Source organism: Macaca nemestrina, chromosome 2 (assembly GCF_043159975.1).
Source record: "Macaca nemestrina isolate mMacNem1 chromosome 2, mMacNem.hap1, whole genome shotgun sequence".
NCBI classification, from domain to species: Eukaryota; Metazoa; Chordata; class Mammalia; order Primates; family Cercopithecidae; genus Macaca; species Macaca nemestrina.
In genome coordinates, this window is record NC_092126.1 from 15884206 (window position 1) to 15903983 (window position 19778).

Genomic DNA, 19778 nt, shown 5'->3' on the forward strand with positions numbered 1-19778 from the left:
GAATGGCGTGAACCCGGGAGGCGGAGCTTGCAGTGAGCTGAGATCCGGCCACTGCACTCCAGCCTGGGCGGCAGAGCGAGACTCCGTCTCAAAAAAAAAAAAAAAAAAGAAATTATTATTTATTTAAATGGACGGATATCATTGTATGTTTTTTTTTTTTATCATGTACAACATGATGTTTTGAAGTGCATATCTATTGTGGAATGGTTAATCTAGCTAATTAACAAAGGAGCCCTTCAGATTTTGAAGGCCAGCATTGGCCCTAAAAAACAAGAAGTGCTTGAGACCACCTGAATAAAATTTAGATTTTGGGAGGCCAAATATTCAAGACCTTTTGTAATCTGGATCCAGCTAAAAAATGATAGCCTTTATTTCCACTACCAATTTAAGCTTCAACAAGTAGAATTTAACATAAGGTTTTAAAAGCCAGGCACAGTGGCTCATGCCTGTAGTCCTAGCTCCTCAGAAGGCTGAAGTGGGGTGAATCCCTTGAGCCTAGGAGTTCAAGGCCAGACAAGGCAACAAGTGACATCCCATCTCCCAAAACCAAATAAATAAAAATAAAATAATGTCTTAAATATTCCTTTTCTTTTTCTTTTTCTTTCTTTTTTTTTTTTTTTTTTTGAGACAGAGTCTCATTCTGTCACCCGGGCTGGAGTGCAGTGGCACGATCTCGGCTCCACCTCCTGTGTTCAAGCAATTCTCCTGCCTCAGCCTCCTGAGTAGCTGGGATTACAGACATGCGCCACCATGCCTGGCTAATTTTTGTATTTTTAGTAGAGACGGGGTTTCACCATGTTGGCCAGTCTGGTCTCAAACTCCTGACCTCAAGTGATCTGCCTGTCTCAGTCTCCCAAAGTGCTGGAATTATAGGCCTGAGCCACCGCCTCTGGCGTAAATGTTTCTTAATACTTTTATTTTCACCTTGGGTGGTTTCCTCGGAAATGGATTATAGATACTTTTTGTTTGTTTTCTTCCTTTTTTTATATAATTGAGGAAACCCAAGAAACATAATTCTGGGGGACATAAAATTCCTAACTCAACAGGATCTCCTCAAAGTCATCAGGTGCTGCTGGAACATGTCTGTGGGAGAGAACACACTGCTGTAAGAGGTTGTCCATCTTCCAACCCCCGCCAGTCCTCACTGTGAGAAGGGTATTACATTAAAGCCAAATCTGCCTCTCTCTCATCCAGCAGTGCATTTCTGGGCTCTGGACCAAGAAGCACAATTCTACTTCTTCCCATGACCGCCTTCTGGATATTTTAAGATGTTATCAGGTTCATTATACATGTTCAGCCCAGACTTTCTGTGGCCTAAGTTAGTCGTACCCAGAATCCAAACCCCACACCATTCTGACTGTCCTCCTCAAGATGGATCTTCATTTTGAATGTTCCCTCTGAAAGGGGAGTGCTGTACTGAATATGGTGTTTCTTCATTCTTTCATCAACTAGGCATTGAGCACCTAAGTAGGGGGCTGGCACTGCTTGTCATCCAGGGCTCTAGAAGAGCACGGGACAGATGCAATACCTGCCTCATGAAGTGTGTCGTATCTCGAAGGAGCTGGACATGCAGAGTGTCAGGTGTTGGGGAGCTGGGTATGCAGAGTGCCAGGTGCTGCTTTGATTTTTCCTGACCACCACTCTTTCGTCCTATTCATGCTGCCTAAAACTGTATTATCGTATTTGATTTCCACAACAAACCATGTGCCATACAAACTGGGACAATGCCAGGCACCTGTCATCCCATACCTGTGCAGTTGTATTTATTTTATACATAAATACAGCTGTCATTTCCCTTTTATCTTGTTGGCTACACCTCAGGATTCTGATCTGTGGAAATCATTTAAATATTGATTATGCCATCTCTTTTATTTGCCATTTCTTTGAGTTTGGGATCATTTGCAAAGTTGATAAGCATGGATTTTAAGGTTTTTGCTTTTAAATTAATTGTTGATTTTTTTCAAAATGTGAAGGACAGAGGAATACACAGTACCACACTAGTTCAAAAAGCCTCAATAAAATACTTGAATGAACAGCTAGCTGTGAAGAATAAGTTCTAACGTTCTAGACCAGTGTAGGATGACTACAGTTAATAATAATATATTATACAGGCCAGGCGAGGTGGCGCACGCCTAAAATCCCAGCACTTTGGGAGGCCGAGGCAGGGCGAATCACTTATGGTCAGGAGTTCGAGACCAGCCTGGCCAACATGGTGAAACCCCGTCTCTACTGAAAATACAAAAATTAGCCAGGTGTGGTGGTGCATGACTGTAATCTCAACTACTCAGGAGGCCAAGACATGAGAATTGCTTGAACCCGGGAGGCGGAGGCTGCAGTGAGCCGAGATCATGCCATTGCACTCCAGCCTGGGCAACAGAGTGAGACTCTGTCTCAAAAAAAAAAAAAAAAAGAAAACAAAACAAAACAAACAAAAACCCCCACAAACCCAATAATATTTTATACAGTTTCAAATGGCTAGATAACTAGAAGGAGGATATCGAATGATTCCAACACAAAGGAATCATAACTGTTTGAGCTGATGGATACACTAATTATGCTGATCTCATCATTGTACATTAAATGTATGGAAACATGTCTATGCACCCCGTGAATATGTACAGTTATTATTTGTCAATTAAAAAAATAAATACTTGAAAGAATGAATATGTACTTTTCCCTGAAATTTTTAAAATCTGCTTTTCTAAAGTCACATTTACTATTCTCCAAATCAATTGATCACTTTTTTCCAAAGGGTTCCTGGCATTTCAGTGTAACCAGACTGGTTGTAGTTACCTGTTATTTAGAGGATTGTACAAATTACCATATGCCCACTAATCCTCCCCTTACCCCTCTGGAAAGGAAAACTGGGTTATTTGAATGCAATGTTCAATTTACTTTTGGTTGTGCCAAATAGGATAGCCTTTAAAAAATGATCTGAAGGGCCGGGCGCGGTGGCTCAAGCCTGTAATCCCAGCACTTTGGGAGGCCGAGACGGGCGGATCACGAGGTCAGGAGATCGAGACCATCCTGGCTAATACAGTGAAACCCCGTCTCTACTAAAAAATACAAAAAACTAGCCGGGCGAGGTGGCGGGCGCCTGTAGTCCCAGCTACTCGGGAGGCTGAGGCAGGAGAATGGCGTGAACCCGGGAGGCGGAGCTTGCAGTGAGCTGAGATCCGGCCACTGCACTCCAGCCTGGGCAACAGAGCGAGACTCCGTCTCAAAAAAAAAAAAAAAAAAATGATCTGAAGTCCAAAAAGACATCTGCTGCACCCTTTTGTTGGTAATTTTAAAACCCTGGGCTAGTCAGGAAGATTCTATTTTTATGCTCATTGTTGAGAGAATCAGGTAACAACAGGAAAACAACCCTACAGAGTGAAATCAGATAATCCCAGACAATGGGTTATCTGGCCACTGCCACAGAGCTTCTGGTCCAGCCTGCAGGGAGCTAATGGTCTTCTCACAACCCTGGAGCAAGTTCCGGTTCCAAAGGCTTCACGGAGCAGAAGTTGGAGCCGTATCAAGCAGGCCCCTGATTTATGAGGGTAAGACAGACAGGAGAATAAACATGGCTCCTGCCTGTGCTGAGCCAGGCTGTGTCATGGGGTTGAGGCGTGTGTGCCTCTGTGTGTGTGGGCGTCCCTCACGGGCACAGACGTGGCTGCCCAGGATTTTTGCAGCATGTAGTGTTGGTGAGGTAAAATTCTGAAACCAAAGATTGTTTATAATCTTGCTGTTACAGGGACTGACAGATTTTTTTTATTATCAAAATTGAAACTTCTTTATGTCTCCCAGGAAGTGTGTGGACTCCTCATGCACCACGGTGTGTGGGAGTGGATTCGGCTTTGTCGGCCTGGAGAACAAGCAGTCTGGAAATACTTAGAGAAATTAGATGTGCAAATATGTACCTGACAGCCCAGTATTCTCCTCTCCTGGATATATGACCCAGAAAATCTCATTCCTAGGTACATGAGGACACCTGGAAAACAACATTCATTGTGGCATCCCGTGTGATAGAGGAGTTGCAGGCAACCTAAGGTGTCCCTCATTGGGAGAGTAGGAAAGTACACTGTTGAAGAGAGGCAGACACTTGGACCAGATGGAAGCAATGAACTCAAGGTACGTCCATAATATAGACAGACTTTGAAAACATGATGTTGAATGATAATACTTTGTATTATTATCATTTTATTTCTTTTATTTTTTATTTATTTTATAGTAGAGGGGGATATCTAGAATTGTGCAGCTTGATGTGTGGTCCACTGTCCACAGCCTCAGAATCCGCAGGCAACCTGTTACAAATGTTAACTCTCAGGCCCCATGCAGACCTGCTGAATCAGACTCTCTGGTCCAGGAATCTGTGTTTTCTCCAGATCATCCTGATGCAGCTAAAGCTGGGTTACATTTACATGCACTTAAAATGCATACATATACTAAGTTGTGCTCTGTATTTTTCAAAGGTAGGGTCATAGTTAAGGAAATACTACACATTATAATGAGTGCTGTTGGGGAGAAGGGTGGAACAGAAATGCAGGACAGAGACCGGGCGCGGTGGCTCACACCTGTAATCCCAGCACTTTGGGAGATTGAGGTGGGCGGATCACCTGAGGCCAGGAGTTCAAGACCAGCATGACCAACATGGCGAAAATTCGTCTCTATTAAAAGTACAAAAATTAGCCAGGCATGGTGGTGTGCACCTGTAATCTCAGGTACTTGGGAATCCTGGAGGCAGAGGTTGCAGTAAGCCAAGATCGCACCACTGCACTCCAGCCTGGGTGACAGAGGGAGACCCTTTCTTAAAAAAAAAAAAAAAATAGAAAAAGAAAAAAAGAAACACAGAACAGAGATGAAGGGGGAAAATCCAATAAAATAAGATACATATAAAAATGAGGCACAGTGCAGGCAGAGATGATAGTAAGTGATAAACTGAATCATAAAAGAACTTAATTCTGTAACTGATGTTAAAAATATTTGCCTGGTTCAGAAAATCCCAAAGAAAACTGGCATGCATTTGTAGTCCCAGCTACACAGGAGGCTGAAGTAGGAGGGTGGCTTAATGCCAGGAGTTTGAGATCAGCCTGGGCAACAGAGCAAGACTCTGTCTCTGAAAAAATAAAAATTAAAAAAAAAAAAAAAAAAAAGAAGGTAGGAAGGAAGAAAGAAAGGAAAAAGAAAAAAGAGAAAGAAAAAGAAGGACAAGAAAAGAAGAGAAAAGCTGGAGAAAGAATTAGGACTTCAGATCCAGGGGAAATATTTTTTGCACATTATTTGAAGTCCACTGACTCTGCTCCGGCCAGCAGAGGTATATTCAGTGAGTCAAACTGCCTATGTATGAACAGAAAATCAGTTCCTTCTGCTCCCCATTAACAAATATTTACGGAACATCAGTTTAAGGGAATGCCAAATTATTAGCTTGCCCAAGATGTCCTCATCTCGTATTCTGGCCCTAGAGGATTACCTGATTTTAAGAGACCCGTAAGTCAGGTGCAAGGATGTAGTTGGAAAAAAACACAGTCTCTCTAGTAACCATTTAGCCTACAGACCACGTAGGACATATTCAGAGAATCAGGTCTGAGGAGGCTTCAGCCCACCCAACAAGAAAGTGGAAATGACCACAAAAAGGCCAACTTTTCTCCTGTTTGTTTTTTTTTCCTTTGTTTGAGACTCTTACTTCTGACTGCTGGGAAAAGCTGAGTGGTGGTTTCACTTGGCTGAGACCTTATTAGGGAATTAAGGTGCCGGAGGAACAGAGACACCTCATGGATGGACAGGTTGGCATGGTGCTGACAAGGGGTCCTGTGTGTCCCGGGGCACACCAGCCGCTGGCTCATCTGAATGCCCTCTCAGTGGTGAGGAGTTGAGTGGCCATCTGAGGTGGCTGACGGTGACAGGTCCACAGCCTGGGAGTGGAGAGGGCTGGGGTCTCACTGGGTTCTGGAAAGGGAGACCACACCATCACCATTTATCATCCAAACTGTGGCACTTTGAAAAAACCCTAATTACTTCTATGTGTATTTCCTAAACCTAAGGACATTCTACATGGATAGCAGAGCCGTTATCTAATCTCCAGTCCTCAGATTTCACACGGCCTGCTGATGTACTTTTTTTCCATTCAGGATATAATCTTGTACCATGTGTTGCATTTAGTTGTCATTTCTCTTTAGTGTCCTTTAATCTAGAATGGTTCCTTGGTTTCTCTTGTCTCTCATGACCTTGATATGTTTTGTGGCTCAATTGTTGTGTGGAATGTCCCTTAGTTGGGGTTTGTCTGATATTTCTTAGTGACCAGATGGCGGTTTATATATTTCTGGCAACAATATCACAAAAGTGCTGTTGTGTCCTTCTTGGCACATTTTTTTCTTTTGTTTTCTTTCTTTCTTTTTTTTTTTTTTTTGAGACAGAGTCTCACTCTGTTGCCCAGGCTGGAGTGCAGTGACGTGATCCCGGCTCACTGCAACCTCTACCTCCTGGGTTCAAGCAATTCTCCTGCTTCAACCTCCTGAGTAGCTGGGATTACAGGCACACGCCACCATGGCCAGCTAATTTTGTATTTTTAGTACAGACGGGGTTTTACTATGTTAGCCAGGCTGGCTCGAACTCCTGACCTCATGTGATCTGCCCGCCTCGGCCTCCCAAAGTGCTGGGATTATGAACGTGAGCCACTGTGCCCGGCCCTTCTCAGCACATTTTTTTTTTTTTTTTAAGAAACTGATGTTTATTTTCCATCAACCTTATTTCCATGTTCCTTAAGAGCCCGTACAAGAACAGCTTAAGACCATTCAGTGGTTGCTTTCACCCATTCAGTGGCCTGAGCAGTGGGAGCTGCAGACCAGTCTTCCGTGGCAGGCTGAGCGCTCCAGTCTTCAGTAGGGAACTGCTGGATAGGCACAGAGGGCACCTGCACACCTTCAGACCAGTCTGCAACCTCAGGCTGAGTAGCAGTGACCTCAGGAGCTGGAGCAGTCCATTCACCCTGAAATTCTTTGTTGGTCGCAGCCTTTTCAGTAGCAGCCTGCTCTTCTTTTTCAATCTCTTCAGGATCTCTGTAGAAGTAGAGATCAGGAATGACCTCCCACGGGTGTTCGCGGGAAATGGTGCCATGCATGTGCAGAACTTCCCGAGCCAGCATCCACCACATCAGACCCACTGAGTGAGCTCCCTTGTTGTTACATGGGATGGGAATGTCCACATAGTGCAGAGGAGAATCTGTGTTACACAGAACAATGGTAGGTAGGTTAACATAAGATGCCTCCGTGAGAGGCAGCCCTGGGGTCGGTAACCACAAGAAGCTGTGGTTCCCAGAAAGCTGCCTGGATCTGGTTGGTGAAGGTTCCAGGGGTGAAGCGGCCAGCAATTGGAGTGGTTCCAGTGGCAGCAGCAAACGTCAGCACGGTCCTCTGGCCAGTATTCCTGGAGGATATGACACTGACATCAGCAGGGTTTTCAATGTCAACAATGGCACGAGCTGCCAGCAGAAGCTTCTCCTGGGTCCTCTTCAGATTTAGGATGTAGATGCCATCACTTTTCCTTTTGTAGATTTACTGTTCCATCTGGAAGTCAAGATTAGTGCCACCTAAGTGGGTTCCTGCTGCAAGGAACTTAAGGACATCCTCTTCCTTCATTTGTAGGACATCAAGGGCTCCGGATATTGTGAAAGTTTCCCTTTAAGTTACGACTGGAATCCAGAACAACGCCGTATGGACCGCTCTGTGGGGAGCGCGGAAAGCTCTCAGCACATCTTAACAGGAGGCACATGATGTCCATCGGTACCATCTGTGAAGATATTAATCTTCGTTACTGGATTAAGCATCTGCCAGATTTCTCTACGGTAAAGTTACTATTTTTTCCTTCATAATTACAACAGTTTTTTAGGGAAATACTTTGAAAGCATGCATATAGCAAACATGTATTTTGAGAGGAAAAAAGGGTGTTACTGATACTTAAACTGTGACAACAGAAGCAAACGTATTATCCTGGGGAAACTTGGACATATAGTCATCCCAGTTCTGAATGACTTTTGTTATTTCCTGGTGTAATGTCCAGGTTGCTCCCAGCCACATTTTAAGGGTCACATTCATGGTGAAACCATTTCTGAACTCCCTCCTCTCTGCCTCCATTTCACCCTGTGAGATGACCATCATAGACTGTTAGGTCTCTCTGACTTCCTGTCTCTTTCTTTTTGTCTCAGACTGACAGCTCCTTGAAGGCAAGAACCTTGTCATATCTTTATCTCCTAGGGCCTTACATGGGGCTAGTACAGGAGAAGCACTGCCTAAAAGTTTAAATTCATACTGACCTTCTCTGAACATTGGTTTTCCATCTTTTGCAAAGAGGGATAATTAACTTTGCTGAATTGCCTCTAAGGATCAACTGTGATGAGATTTTATAAGTGAAAGCACTTTATAACCTACAAAGTGCCAGAGGACTCTGAGGCATCATCGTTTGTTTGGAGCTAAGAACGACTCCAACACCAATGAGTACTGCTGGGTCTCCTCTCACACTCAGCAGGTGGCCACCCAGACTCTGATCTGAAATCAGCTTGTTCACTCCTTCGTCCTAAGGGTAGTTCCTGTGGCTGTCTTTTTTTGTCTTAGTAGCTTCAGGGCTGAGCACAGAACACAGCCAGGGGTACTCAATACATGTTTTGAAAGAGCACCCACATGAATGAACGAATCTAGCCCCTTTCCCTCTTCTTAGTGTCCAAACCTCCCAAAAGAAATTTAAGAACTAGCACTGGACCTGACACAGTATTGTGTAAGCATTCAAGATGAATGCTATGTAGAGAATTACAGCAAGTAAAGAGATTGAATTAGTAATCAAATAACTACTCACAAAGAAAGCCCCAGACTCAGATGGCTTCACTCGGTGAATTCTATCAAACATTTGAAAAAGAAGGAATACCATTATTTTCACAAACTCTTTCAAAAAGTAGAAGAGGAGGGAACATTTCCCAACTCATTCCATGATGCCAGTATTATCCCTGATACCTGAGACAACTCAGTAAAAGAAAACTCCAGATCAATATCCCTTATAAATGTAGTCAAAAACCTTTAACAAAATACCAGTGAAATAGAAGAATTACACCCCGTGGCCAAGTGGGATTTATCCCAGGAATACAAGGTTGGCAATATATGAAAATAAATCATGTAATATACCACATGAATAGAAAAAAGGACAAAAGCCACATGGTCATCTCAGTAGACACAGGAAAAGCATTTGACAAAATTGAACATACATTCATGACAAAAACACTCAACTAACCAGGACTAGAAGGGAACTTCTTAAACCTGATAAAGGGCATCGACAAAAAGAAAGCTCATAGATAATATCATACATAATGGTGGAAGACAAATGCTTTTTTCCTAAAATCAGGAACAAGATAAGAATGTCTGTGCTCACCACTTCTACTCAACATTCAACTAATTGACTAATTAGGAAAGAAAATAAAATAAAAGGCATCTATATTTGAAAGGAAGAAATAAACTATATGTTATCTATTGGCAGACATAAGTCTTATATATATGAAATTACGAAGTATCCACTAAAAATTGTTAGAACTGTTAAACAAGTTCAGCAAGGAGGTAAAATCAATATACAAAAATCAATTGTATTTCTGATTTTTCTGAAGTAAACAATCTGAAAATGAAATTAATCTAAAAATTCCATTTCCATTTATAATAGTATCAAAAAGAGTAACCTACTTGGGAATAAGTTTAACATAAGAAGTATAAGACTAGTACACTCAAATTACAAAACACTGCTGAAAGAAATCAGTGAAGACCTACACAGATGAAAAGACATCCCATGTCCATGGATCGAAAGACTTAACATTGCTCAGATGGGAATACGCCCTGGAGGGATCTATAGTTTCAATGCGGTCCTTATCAAAATCTCACCTGGATTTTTTTGTAGAAATTGACAAACTGATCTTGAAAATCATATAGATTTGTTAATTAGCTCAATTTAGCCATTTCATAATGTATACATATTTCAAAACATGTTGCACGTGATATATACTATTTTTGTCAATTAAAATTAATTAATTAAAAAATAAACCCAACAGTAATGAGAAAAACTAAAAAGAAAAATCATATGGAAGTTCAAGGTATCCAGAATAACCATAATTATCTTAAAAAAGGAATGTAAGTTGGAGGACTTACATTCCTCTATTTCACAACTTACTACAAATCTGTAGTAGTCCAGACAGTATGGTACTGGTGTAAGGATAGATGTATAGGTCAATGGAATAGAAGTGAGAGTCCTGACAGAAATTTATACATCTATGGTCAACTGGTTTTCTAAAAGGGTGCCAAGACCATTCAGTGGAGAAGGAAGTTTCTTCAAAAATGGTGGTGAAACAACTGGATAGCCATATGCAAAAGAACAAAATTGAACTCCTACTTCATGCCATATACAAAACTTCATCAAAATGGAGCAAAGACCTAAATAAATGTGAGAGCTAAACTATAAAACTCTTAAAAGAATGCATAGGCTTCAATCTACATGATCTTGGATTAGGTAATGGTTTCTTAGCTATAACACCAACAGCACAAGCAACAAAAGAAAAAATAGATAAATGGGACTTCATCAAAATTAAAAACTATTATGCTTCAAGGACACCTCCCAGAAAATGAAAAAGAAAACCACTGAAAGGAAGAAAATATTTGTAAATCATGTATCTGACAAGGGGCTTGTATCTAGAATAGATAAGAACTCTTACAATTCAGTAATAAAAAGATAAATAACCCAGTTTTAGAATGAGCAAAGGATCTGAATACACATTTCTTTAAGAAGATACACAAATGGCCAATAAGCACATGAAAAGATGTTAAACATTATTAATCATCAGGGAAACACAAATCAAAACCACAATGAGATACTACTTCACACCTACTAGGATGGCTAGAATCAAAAGGTAGATAATAACAGGTGCTAGTGAGGCTATGGAGGAATTAGAATCTTCATATTTGTGCTGGTACAAACAAAAAATGATAGAGACACTTTAATAAAGTCTGGCAGTTCTTCAAAATGTTAAACATAAGAGTTATCGTATGACCCAGCAATCCCACTCTTAGGTGTATACCCAAGAAAACTAAAGACATGTCCACACAAAAACCTGCATACACATGTTCACAGGAGCTATTATTCATAATAGCCCAAAAGTGGAAATGACCCAAATGTCCATCAACAGATGAATGTGGTAAAGCCATATAAGGGAGTGTTATTTAGCCATAAAGAGAAATGAAGTATGTGCACCTGCTGCTTCATGAATGAACTTTAAAAACATGCTAAGTGAAATAAGCCAGAAACAAAAGGCAACATATTGTGGGATTCCAGTTATATGAACTGTCCAGAATATGCAAATCCATACAGACAGAAAGTGGATAAATGGTTGCCAGCAGCTGGGGGCAGGGAGGACAAGCAGTGACTGCTAATGGGTTAGAGTTTCTATATAAGGTACAGCCTTTTCGGTTTGCCTGGGACTGAGGGATTTCCCTGGGATGTAGCAGTACTTCCAATGCTAAAGTTGGGGCAGTCCCAGCTAAACCAGGATGAATTGGTTGCCCTATTCCATACCTGGAAATGAATGTGTTGAATTAGATTGTCTCTAAGGTCTCTTCGAGTTCACAATTTCTTTGAGATTTGTGAAAAAAACAACACAAGCAACAACACATGCTAAAAAGCAAGAAAAGCCGGTTTTTCTTTCCCTGTCTGATAAATGATACTCCCTGGGCTAGCTTGCTGTCCACACCTGCCGGCTATTCCCCGGTCATCACAGCGAGCAGCAAATTTCCCTGGTTTCGGGGGAAGCATGGGTACCACGCATCTAAAACAACACACATGCTTAGTCTCTAACCCCAGATTAATTGAATCATAATCTCTGAGGGTGGGACCCAGGTGGGACCCAGGCCGTGGGTCTGTTTTTAAAGCTGCGTGGGTGATCCGAATATGCAGCCAGGTGTGAGAACCAGTGCAGGGTGATCTGAGAGCCGCCCAGCTCCTCTTTCCCTTTACTCCCCGCCTGTGCCAGCCCCTCCATTTGATTGGACCAAGTGTTGCTGAGACATATGAGATGAGCCAGTCAGAGCGTCTCTCCGGAGTTTGAACTAACACATTCGGGGAAGCTTGAGAAAGGCTGGAGAGGCCATAGCAGGGCAAAGGCCAGTGTGCTGGGGAGGAGCAGAAGCTGAGGGAAACCAAACAAGACCAAGAGAAACTGAGTAGAAAGAGGGCAAAGCAGACATGCAGAGGTCAGAGACAGAGCAACTGGTCCATTCTAGGGTTTTCCTAATTCTAGTCTTTTGTATTTTTATAATAAATCCTCTTTTTCTTAGCAGTGGAGGAGATTCTATTTTTCAAAGATGGCTACAACAGTATCTCCATCCCACATGCTCTCCTCAGTGTGACCTTGCCACTCCCACATCAGGACGGGGCCTATGATTCCTTTCCCCTTGAGTCTGAGCTGACATTACCATAGTCAACAGAGTGCAGTGGAGGTAACACGATGTGTCTTCCAAGGGCAGGTCAAAAAAACCGTGCAGCGACCATGTAGTTGTGACATATAATAAAATGGTTTTGCTTAATCAACCAAGTTTTAGGGTAGTTTGTTATACAGTGATAGTAAGTGGGACAGGTAGTCTAAGAAAATCCAAGCTCCTTGTCATCAAAAGAGCCTGAGGAGCACGCCTGACTCCATCTCTCAAGGTCTGTCCTCATTTCTAACTCAGCCTTGATTTCATTTTCACCAGGCACCCAACCACCACCTGTCACCACCAATGGGTAAACTTGAAGTGTAGATAGGAATTGCTGATGCTTTCACAGCCAGGATAGTTCTGAAAAGTACACAATGCAATTATAAAGTATTAAAAGGAAATGTAAGCAAAATATCTTTTAAATGTGGTAAAATATACATAAAACTTGCCATTTTAATCATTTTAAGTGTATAGTTCAGTGGCATTAAGCACATGAACACTGTTACACAGTCATCACCACCATCCACCTCCAGAACTTTTTCATCTTCCTACGATGAAACTCTGTACTCATTAATCAACTCCCCACCCTCCCCTCCCCCACGTCCCTGGAACCACCACTATACTTTATGTCTCCATGAATTTGGCTACTCTGTGTGCCTCATATAGGTGGAGTTATACACTGTTTATTCTTTTGTATCTGGCTTAGTTCACTTAACATAATATCTCCAAAGTTCATCTATGTGGTAGCAGGTGTCGGAATTTCTTTCCTTTTTAAGGTTAAACAATAGTTCATTGTATGGGCAAGGCACGGTGGCTCACACCCATAATCCTAGCACTTTGGGAGGCTGAGGCAGGCGGATCATGAGGTCAGGGGTTCGAGACCAGCCTGGCCAACATGGCAAAACCCCATCTCTACTGAAAATACAAAAATTACCCAGGCGTGGTGGCGCGTGCCTGTAATCCCAGCTACTCAGGAGGCTGAGGCAGGAGAATCGCTTGAACCCGGGAAGCCGAGGTTGCAGTGAACCGAGATTGCACCACTGCACTCCAGCCTGGGTGACAGAGCGAGACTCCATCTCAAAAAAAAAAAAAAAAAAAAAGAAAAGAAAAAGAATCATCCATTGTATGTGTAGAACACATTTTGTTTCTCCATTCATCTCAGTGGACAATTGGATTCCTGCTACTTTTTGGCTATTGTGAGTAATATTTCTAGGAATGTCAGCATACAAATATCTGAGCCCTTGCTTTCAATTCTTGTGGGTATATACCCAGAAGTAGAACTACTAGATCATACGCTAATTCTATTTTTAAGGTTTTGAGGAACCACTATACTATTTTCCATAGCGGCTGCACCATGTTATGTTCCCACCAGCAATGCAAAGCGGTTCCAATGTTCAATTTTCCCACATCCTTACTGACTCTTGTTATTAACTACATATCATGAAAAAAACAAGCTTCCTAATGAGTGTGAGGGGGTATCTCATTGTGGTTTTGGTTTGCATTACTCTAGTGATTAGTGATGTTGGGTATCCTTTCATGTGCTTATTGCCATTGTATATCTTTGGAGGAATGCCTATTTAAGCCCTTTGTCAGTTTTTTAATTGAGTGTTTTTGTTGTTGTTGAGTTGTAGGAATTCTTTGTATATTCTGGAAATCAATCCTTTATCAGTTATATGATTTGCAAATATTTTCTCTCATTCTGTGGGATGCTTATAAACAATATTTACAAAGCCAAAAAAGACTTTCTTTCTTCCCTTTTTTTTTTTTTAAATGAAGTGTCGCTCCGTCACCCAGGCTGGAGTGCAGCGGCACAATCTTGGCTCACTGCAGCCTCTGCCTCCCAGGTTCAAGGGATTCTTCTGCCTCAGCCTCCTGAGTAGCTGGGATTACAGATGTGCACCACCACGCCCAGCTAATTTTTGTCATTTTAGTAGTGATGGGGTTTCACCATGTTGGCCAGGTGGTCTTGAACTCCTGCCCTCTAGTGATTCGCCCGCCTTGGCCTCCCAAAGTGCTGGAATTACAGGCATGAGCACCACACCCGACTGAAAAGGACTTTCTAAGTGTGGTGCCAAAGCAGAAATTATAAGGAAACTAATTGAACAATTTGACTACATAAAGATGAAAGTGTTAGTTATGATAAAAATATCATAAACGAAAAGGCAAATGACACTGAAAGCTATTTTTTTTTTACATTTTAGGACAATGGAGTTTTAATGTACAGCAAAATTCAATAAGCAAAAGATAAGTCCCAGTAAAATTAAACAGGGCAAAAGACACATATAGTTATACAAGCAGAAATACACAGTCCTGTCTACACCTGAAAAACCTCATGGAAGCAAAACAGGTCTCTTGCCTCCGTCACGTCCCATGGTTAGAAGAAAACAAACATTTTGAACCCTCTCTAATCCTAGCCCCCCAAACAAATGAACTCCAGAGCATTTCCTGTAAGTTGCTGACTATTTAATGCAAACAACTTTATCCCAGACTTTTGCAAAACTGCTGTCTGAAGACTACTCCAGCCTTTGTAGAAACGATAACCCCGTAAGAAAATTGCTGGTTTTCTGTTGTGAACACACCAACTGTAAATTCAGTCACGTTGGTAATTTAGCAGTGTTTGGTGTTAATGACCTGTTGTGTTTGTTATCTGATGAGCAGTTCCTTCTGAGGTCCCCATATTTCTTGCAAGTAAACTTTTTCCTTTTCTAAATGCTGTTATCTCCAGATCTTCAACTTACTGATACTTAAATGCAAATTGAAAATATGAAGATACCATTTTTGCCTATTAAATGAGCAAAGTTGTATTTTCCAAGATATTGCTCCATGCCAGATGCATGGGCGCTAACCTGGGCACTCATACGTGGCTGGTAGGCAGTTGAGTCATATTTATTGAAAGCTTTGAAAATCTACCCTTCAAATCCTGTAATTCTACCACTAGCAATAGACCAATGGATATATTAGGTTGTGTATCCCCAAATTAAAACAAAACACTAAAAATGCCATCAACTTATACATGGTTAAGTATATTTCCTAAGGATATTTAATACTACGGGAAAATGCTCTTGGTTTAATACAAACTGAAAAAAAAATGGGATCATATAGGGTGATTGAAATTTTGACATCAAAACCATATATATGGCATCCAAAAAACTCAAGAGGAAAAAGAAAGCATTTGAATTACCACTCTTTTCCTTTCTTTAAGAAGAAAAAGAAATCATTCTATTCTGCTGACGTTTAATAACAGAGAACAGTAAAACTTCTTCAGTTCAATTGATTTAGAATCATATATAATGTTCTGTGTTAAAGTGGATGAAACTGGATGTGATGGTTAGGAATGAAGAAAATAAGCAAGAGGGGGCAGAGAAAGAAAAGGGAGAAGGTTGGGCACAGTGGCTTACACCTGTAATCCCATAACTTTGGGAGACTGAGGCGGGCAGATCACCTGAGGTCAGGAGTTCCAGACCAGCCTGGCCAACATGGTGAAACCCCGTCTCTACTAAAAACACACAAAAAGTTAGCTGGGCGTGGTGGCACACGCCTGTAATCCCAGCTACTTGGGATGCTGAGGCACGAGAATAACTTGAACCTGATAGTCAGAGGTTGCAGTGAGCCGAGATCACACCATTGCACTCCAGCCTGGGCAACAGAGTGAGACTCTGTCTCAAAAAAAAAAAAAAAAAAGAAAGAAAAGGGAGTAGAAGAGAGGCATGACAGTACAGGGACGCAGTGGAGTGACAGACAGACTTGGAAACCTAGGCATAATGATCAAATGAAATCAATCCATGGGGCACTGTTTCTCTCTCTCCTCCTCTACACACACACACACACACACTCACACACTCACACACCCCAGCCTGTTGTTTCAGAAAGCTGTCATAGAAACCAATGAAGAAGTCAGCTCTGTGAACCAACAAGAACGCAGATTCTTCCGCAGATACACGTACTAAAGTTGAAAGAAACGATGTTCACATCAAATCCTTGTCAATAGAGCACATGCAGGAACATGCACGCTGGAGTTTGCAGAGGACATCAGAGATGTCTCAGAAGTTGTGATCAGTTGTTCTGGAGGAAAAATAAATCGCATTGCAAGTGGCTCAACACACTTCTGTGGAAATTGCCAAGAAGCATTGTGTGCATCCTCCCACCTCCAGGAGACAGGGACCTCAGGCCAGGTTACTCAATTGTTTATTGGAGTTCTGATTTACAAGAATGAAACCAGTTTAAAAAATAAAAAAGCCAGGGCAGGGGAGCAGGCAAGGACTGGCTGAAAGAAGAGAACAGGCTGTTATTTACAAAGGACACACACATGCGCACAGACACGCAGGTGCAGACCTGTAATGTGATCAGAAAGGCAGTGTACCAGAAAATGAAGCAAAAGTCTTTACTGAAGATCAAAACCAGAAGTAATTGTCCATGGCAGGCCCAAGGTACTGTACTGCTAAGCAAGCCATGCTTGCTTCTGTGGGCACAGAACTCACCACCCAGGAAAGATCTCTGACTTGCTGGGACAAAGGAGGTCTGTCCTCTCTCAAACTGAGACTCACACCTTGGATTGTCCAGGTTTGAGAACTCTTTATCGGATTAAAAACCTCTAAGGAATCTGCCTCAAGTAGTAGAAAAATAGCCCAGATTTGGAATTCGTAACGTGTCACAAACACAGGAGAATTAGCACTAGGTATCTGGAAAATAAAGCAGGGTTCGCTGGCCCAGTATGAGAGAAATAGATCAAGTTAACAGCGTCGTCATTTAGCTGCTTATGGAGAGAACCCAAGAAGCGATTTGACACCTGTATGTGCCCTGCCTGGTGTGGATTTCAGGAAGCCCGGGGCCTTTGATTCTCATGTGGTCACTCCCTTCGGTAAGCCAAGGTGACACAGTCTCTGGGGTGGCTGAAAAGACCATTGCCAGAAAGTCCGGAGGACGCACACGTGTACCTGTGAGTTGGATAATGGCAGGATGCATGGCGCAAACACCACACATCCCTCTCCTGTTTCCTTTAACTCCAAGACAAGTGGCCTCCATCTGGAGCATTACTGTGCCACTATCTGGAACAGAAATGGGACAGGGTTGTAAATGACAAGGAAACATAGACAACCCCCCAGTAAGGTGGCAAAGCCTTTTGTGGATACGAAGGGTGGATACTGAACTCCCCACCCCACCCGTGAGATGGTTACTGTGGTGACTGCTGTGTGAGCCCAGTGACATGACAGGGAACAGAAACACATGCATTCAAGGAAATCCTCGGAGGGATGAGAAGGGAGGGAAATGGATTTGACAGCTTGTTGCTGCCACAGCTTCCTTAGCAAAGATAAGATCAGGATGGGGTTTATTTAAAAAGAGACATGCTGATGTCTACCCAAGATGTCCGTTCTGATTGTATTTACTCTGTTGGCAGGAGTAAGGAAGAAGTCAGTTTTGGGTAAACGCTGCTTAAAGTAGTAGCCATTCCAAATTTGCAGAGCAAATTTGTAAATGGGGAACTGAAAATGAACCAAGAAAAACTATCACATCCTTGGCAACCTACCCTTCACAGGGCTTCAGCTGTGTTTTCTTAGAAACACAAATCATCTTTGTCAACAGAACTTTGAACACCCCCTCATAAGGTGTAACTGGCCGTCATACTCCAGTCCCTTTAAAAAGGGGCCTGCAGCTGCTTCACTGAGAACCAGTGAGTTTTGCTTAACAGAATTGCAAATTTGGTGGCTTAAATCATGTAGACTAAACATCCCTAAATGACAGTGGTTTACAGACAAAAGTTGGGATTGTTCCTCAAAGAGATCTGCATCAGGTCTGGCTGTTCAGTGGAATCCCCTGGGAGCTCTGGAGACATGCTAAGTCTGGTACCCACTCTAGAGCAGTGAAATCAGAATCTCAGAAAGACGGGCAGGTCCTTGGCATTGTTCTCAAAGGCTTCCAGGTGATTTCAACGCGGACCTGGGTAAGAAAGAGCGGTCCAGGGCAGAGCTTGTCAAAGCAAATGGGCACAGGACTCAGCTGGGGATCTCCTTCAAGTTCAGAGTCTAATCCAGACAGGTCTGGGAGACTGGAGAGTCGGCGTTTCTAAAGAGCTTCAGGTGATGCTGATGCTCTTGATCCCAGGCCACACAGGATAACAAGGGTCCCCAGGCCTGCCTCTTTATGGGGATTGGAATGGAGGATTCTCGCCAGTGAAGTAAAGTTCAAAGCCAGTCAGAAACTTTTTGATCATCATGGTAAAAAAACCAAAAAACAAAAAACAAAAACAAACTTTTTGTGTGTGTGAGGAGAGGTCAGGGGTAAGCAACCAGATCAGATGAGTAGAAATCAGATGCTATTAAAAAGAGTTTTGAATTTCGTTACATTTTTCAGTAAACATTACTTCAACTGATGAGTGGGGAAACAAAACGTAGCATATCCCTACGATGAAATGTTATTTGGTCATAAAAAGGAATGGAGTTCTGATACATACTGCAACATGGATAAACCTTGAAAAATGAGGTGAAATGAAAGAAGTCAGTCACAATAGACCACATATTATATGATTCCATTTGTATGTCCAGAATAGAAAATGTATAGAGACAGAAGGTAGGTTGGTGGTTGCTTAGGGTTGGGGATGGGGGAATAGGGAAGTGATAGCCAAAAGGTGAGGGTTTTTTTTTTTTTTTTAAGCTTGTGAAAATGTTCTAAAATTGTAACAAAAACCCATTGTACACTTTCAATGGTTGAATTGTATGATATATGAACTACATCTCAATAAAATTGTTATAAAATACTGGAAGATCTTTGCAGTGCATATAAGCAACCAAATATACAAATAATATGTATTTTAAATGTATTGCATACACTATATTGTAGTCTTTAATATATTATCTTTATATAATATACAGATATACATGATATATAATATAAAATATTAAGATCATGTGAAGACAGACTTTCAGGAGCAAAACAAAAAAAAGGAAGAAGAAAAGGAAAATAGAAGATATGCACAGTCAACTCACAGGAATTCATTGGAAGGCCAATGAACACAAAGAAAGAAGCTCAACATCTTTGGAAATCAGGGACATGAACATTAAAATATCAACCAGATACCATTTCAGACCTATCAGATTGGCAAAAACCTACACAAGTTAGTATGGCAACACCAGGTGATGCCAAATGTGGAGAAATGAGAATTCTTCTTTACTAATGGTGGGAGAAGAGATTGGTTCAAGGTCTTTGAAAAGCAATTTAGTAATATTTTAGTAAATTTGAAGATGTGAGTATCCCATGGCTTCCTAGTATATACCCATGAGAAAGTCTCACTTAGGTACACAGGAGGCAAGC

At 41.8% G+C, this 19778-nt stretch overlaps 1 long non-coding RNA gene and 1 pseudogene across 6 annotated transcripts in view; one reads left to right on the plus strand and one right to left on the minus strand.

Moving 5' to 3' along the window:
- LOC139361844 (uncharacterized) overlaps positions 1 to 19224 on the plus strand; it is a 59474-nt gene extending 40250 nt beyond the window's left edge. For 3 of the 6 annotated variants that reach the window (XR_011619584.1, XR_011619580.1, XR_011619585.1), the window contains 2 exons: positions 3966 to 4119; positions 7629 to 19224. This is a non-coding gene — a long non-coding RNA (uncharacterized lncRNA). Of the gene's footprint in view, positions 1 to 3437; positions 3546 to 3965; positions 4120 to 7628 lie in introns of all 6 variants that reach the window. The other 3 variants (XR_011619582.1, XR_011619581.1, XR_011619583.1) reach the window with 3 other exon arrangements.
- LOC112424768 (small ribosomal subunit protein uS2B-like) lies at positions 6487 to 7633 on the minus strand (annotated as a pseudogene).
- Positions 19225 to 19778: the final 554 nt, after the last annotated feature.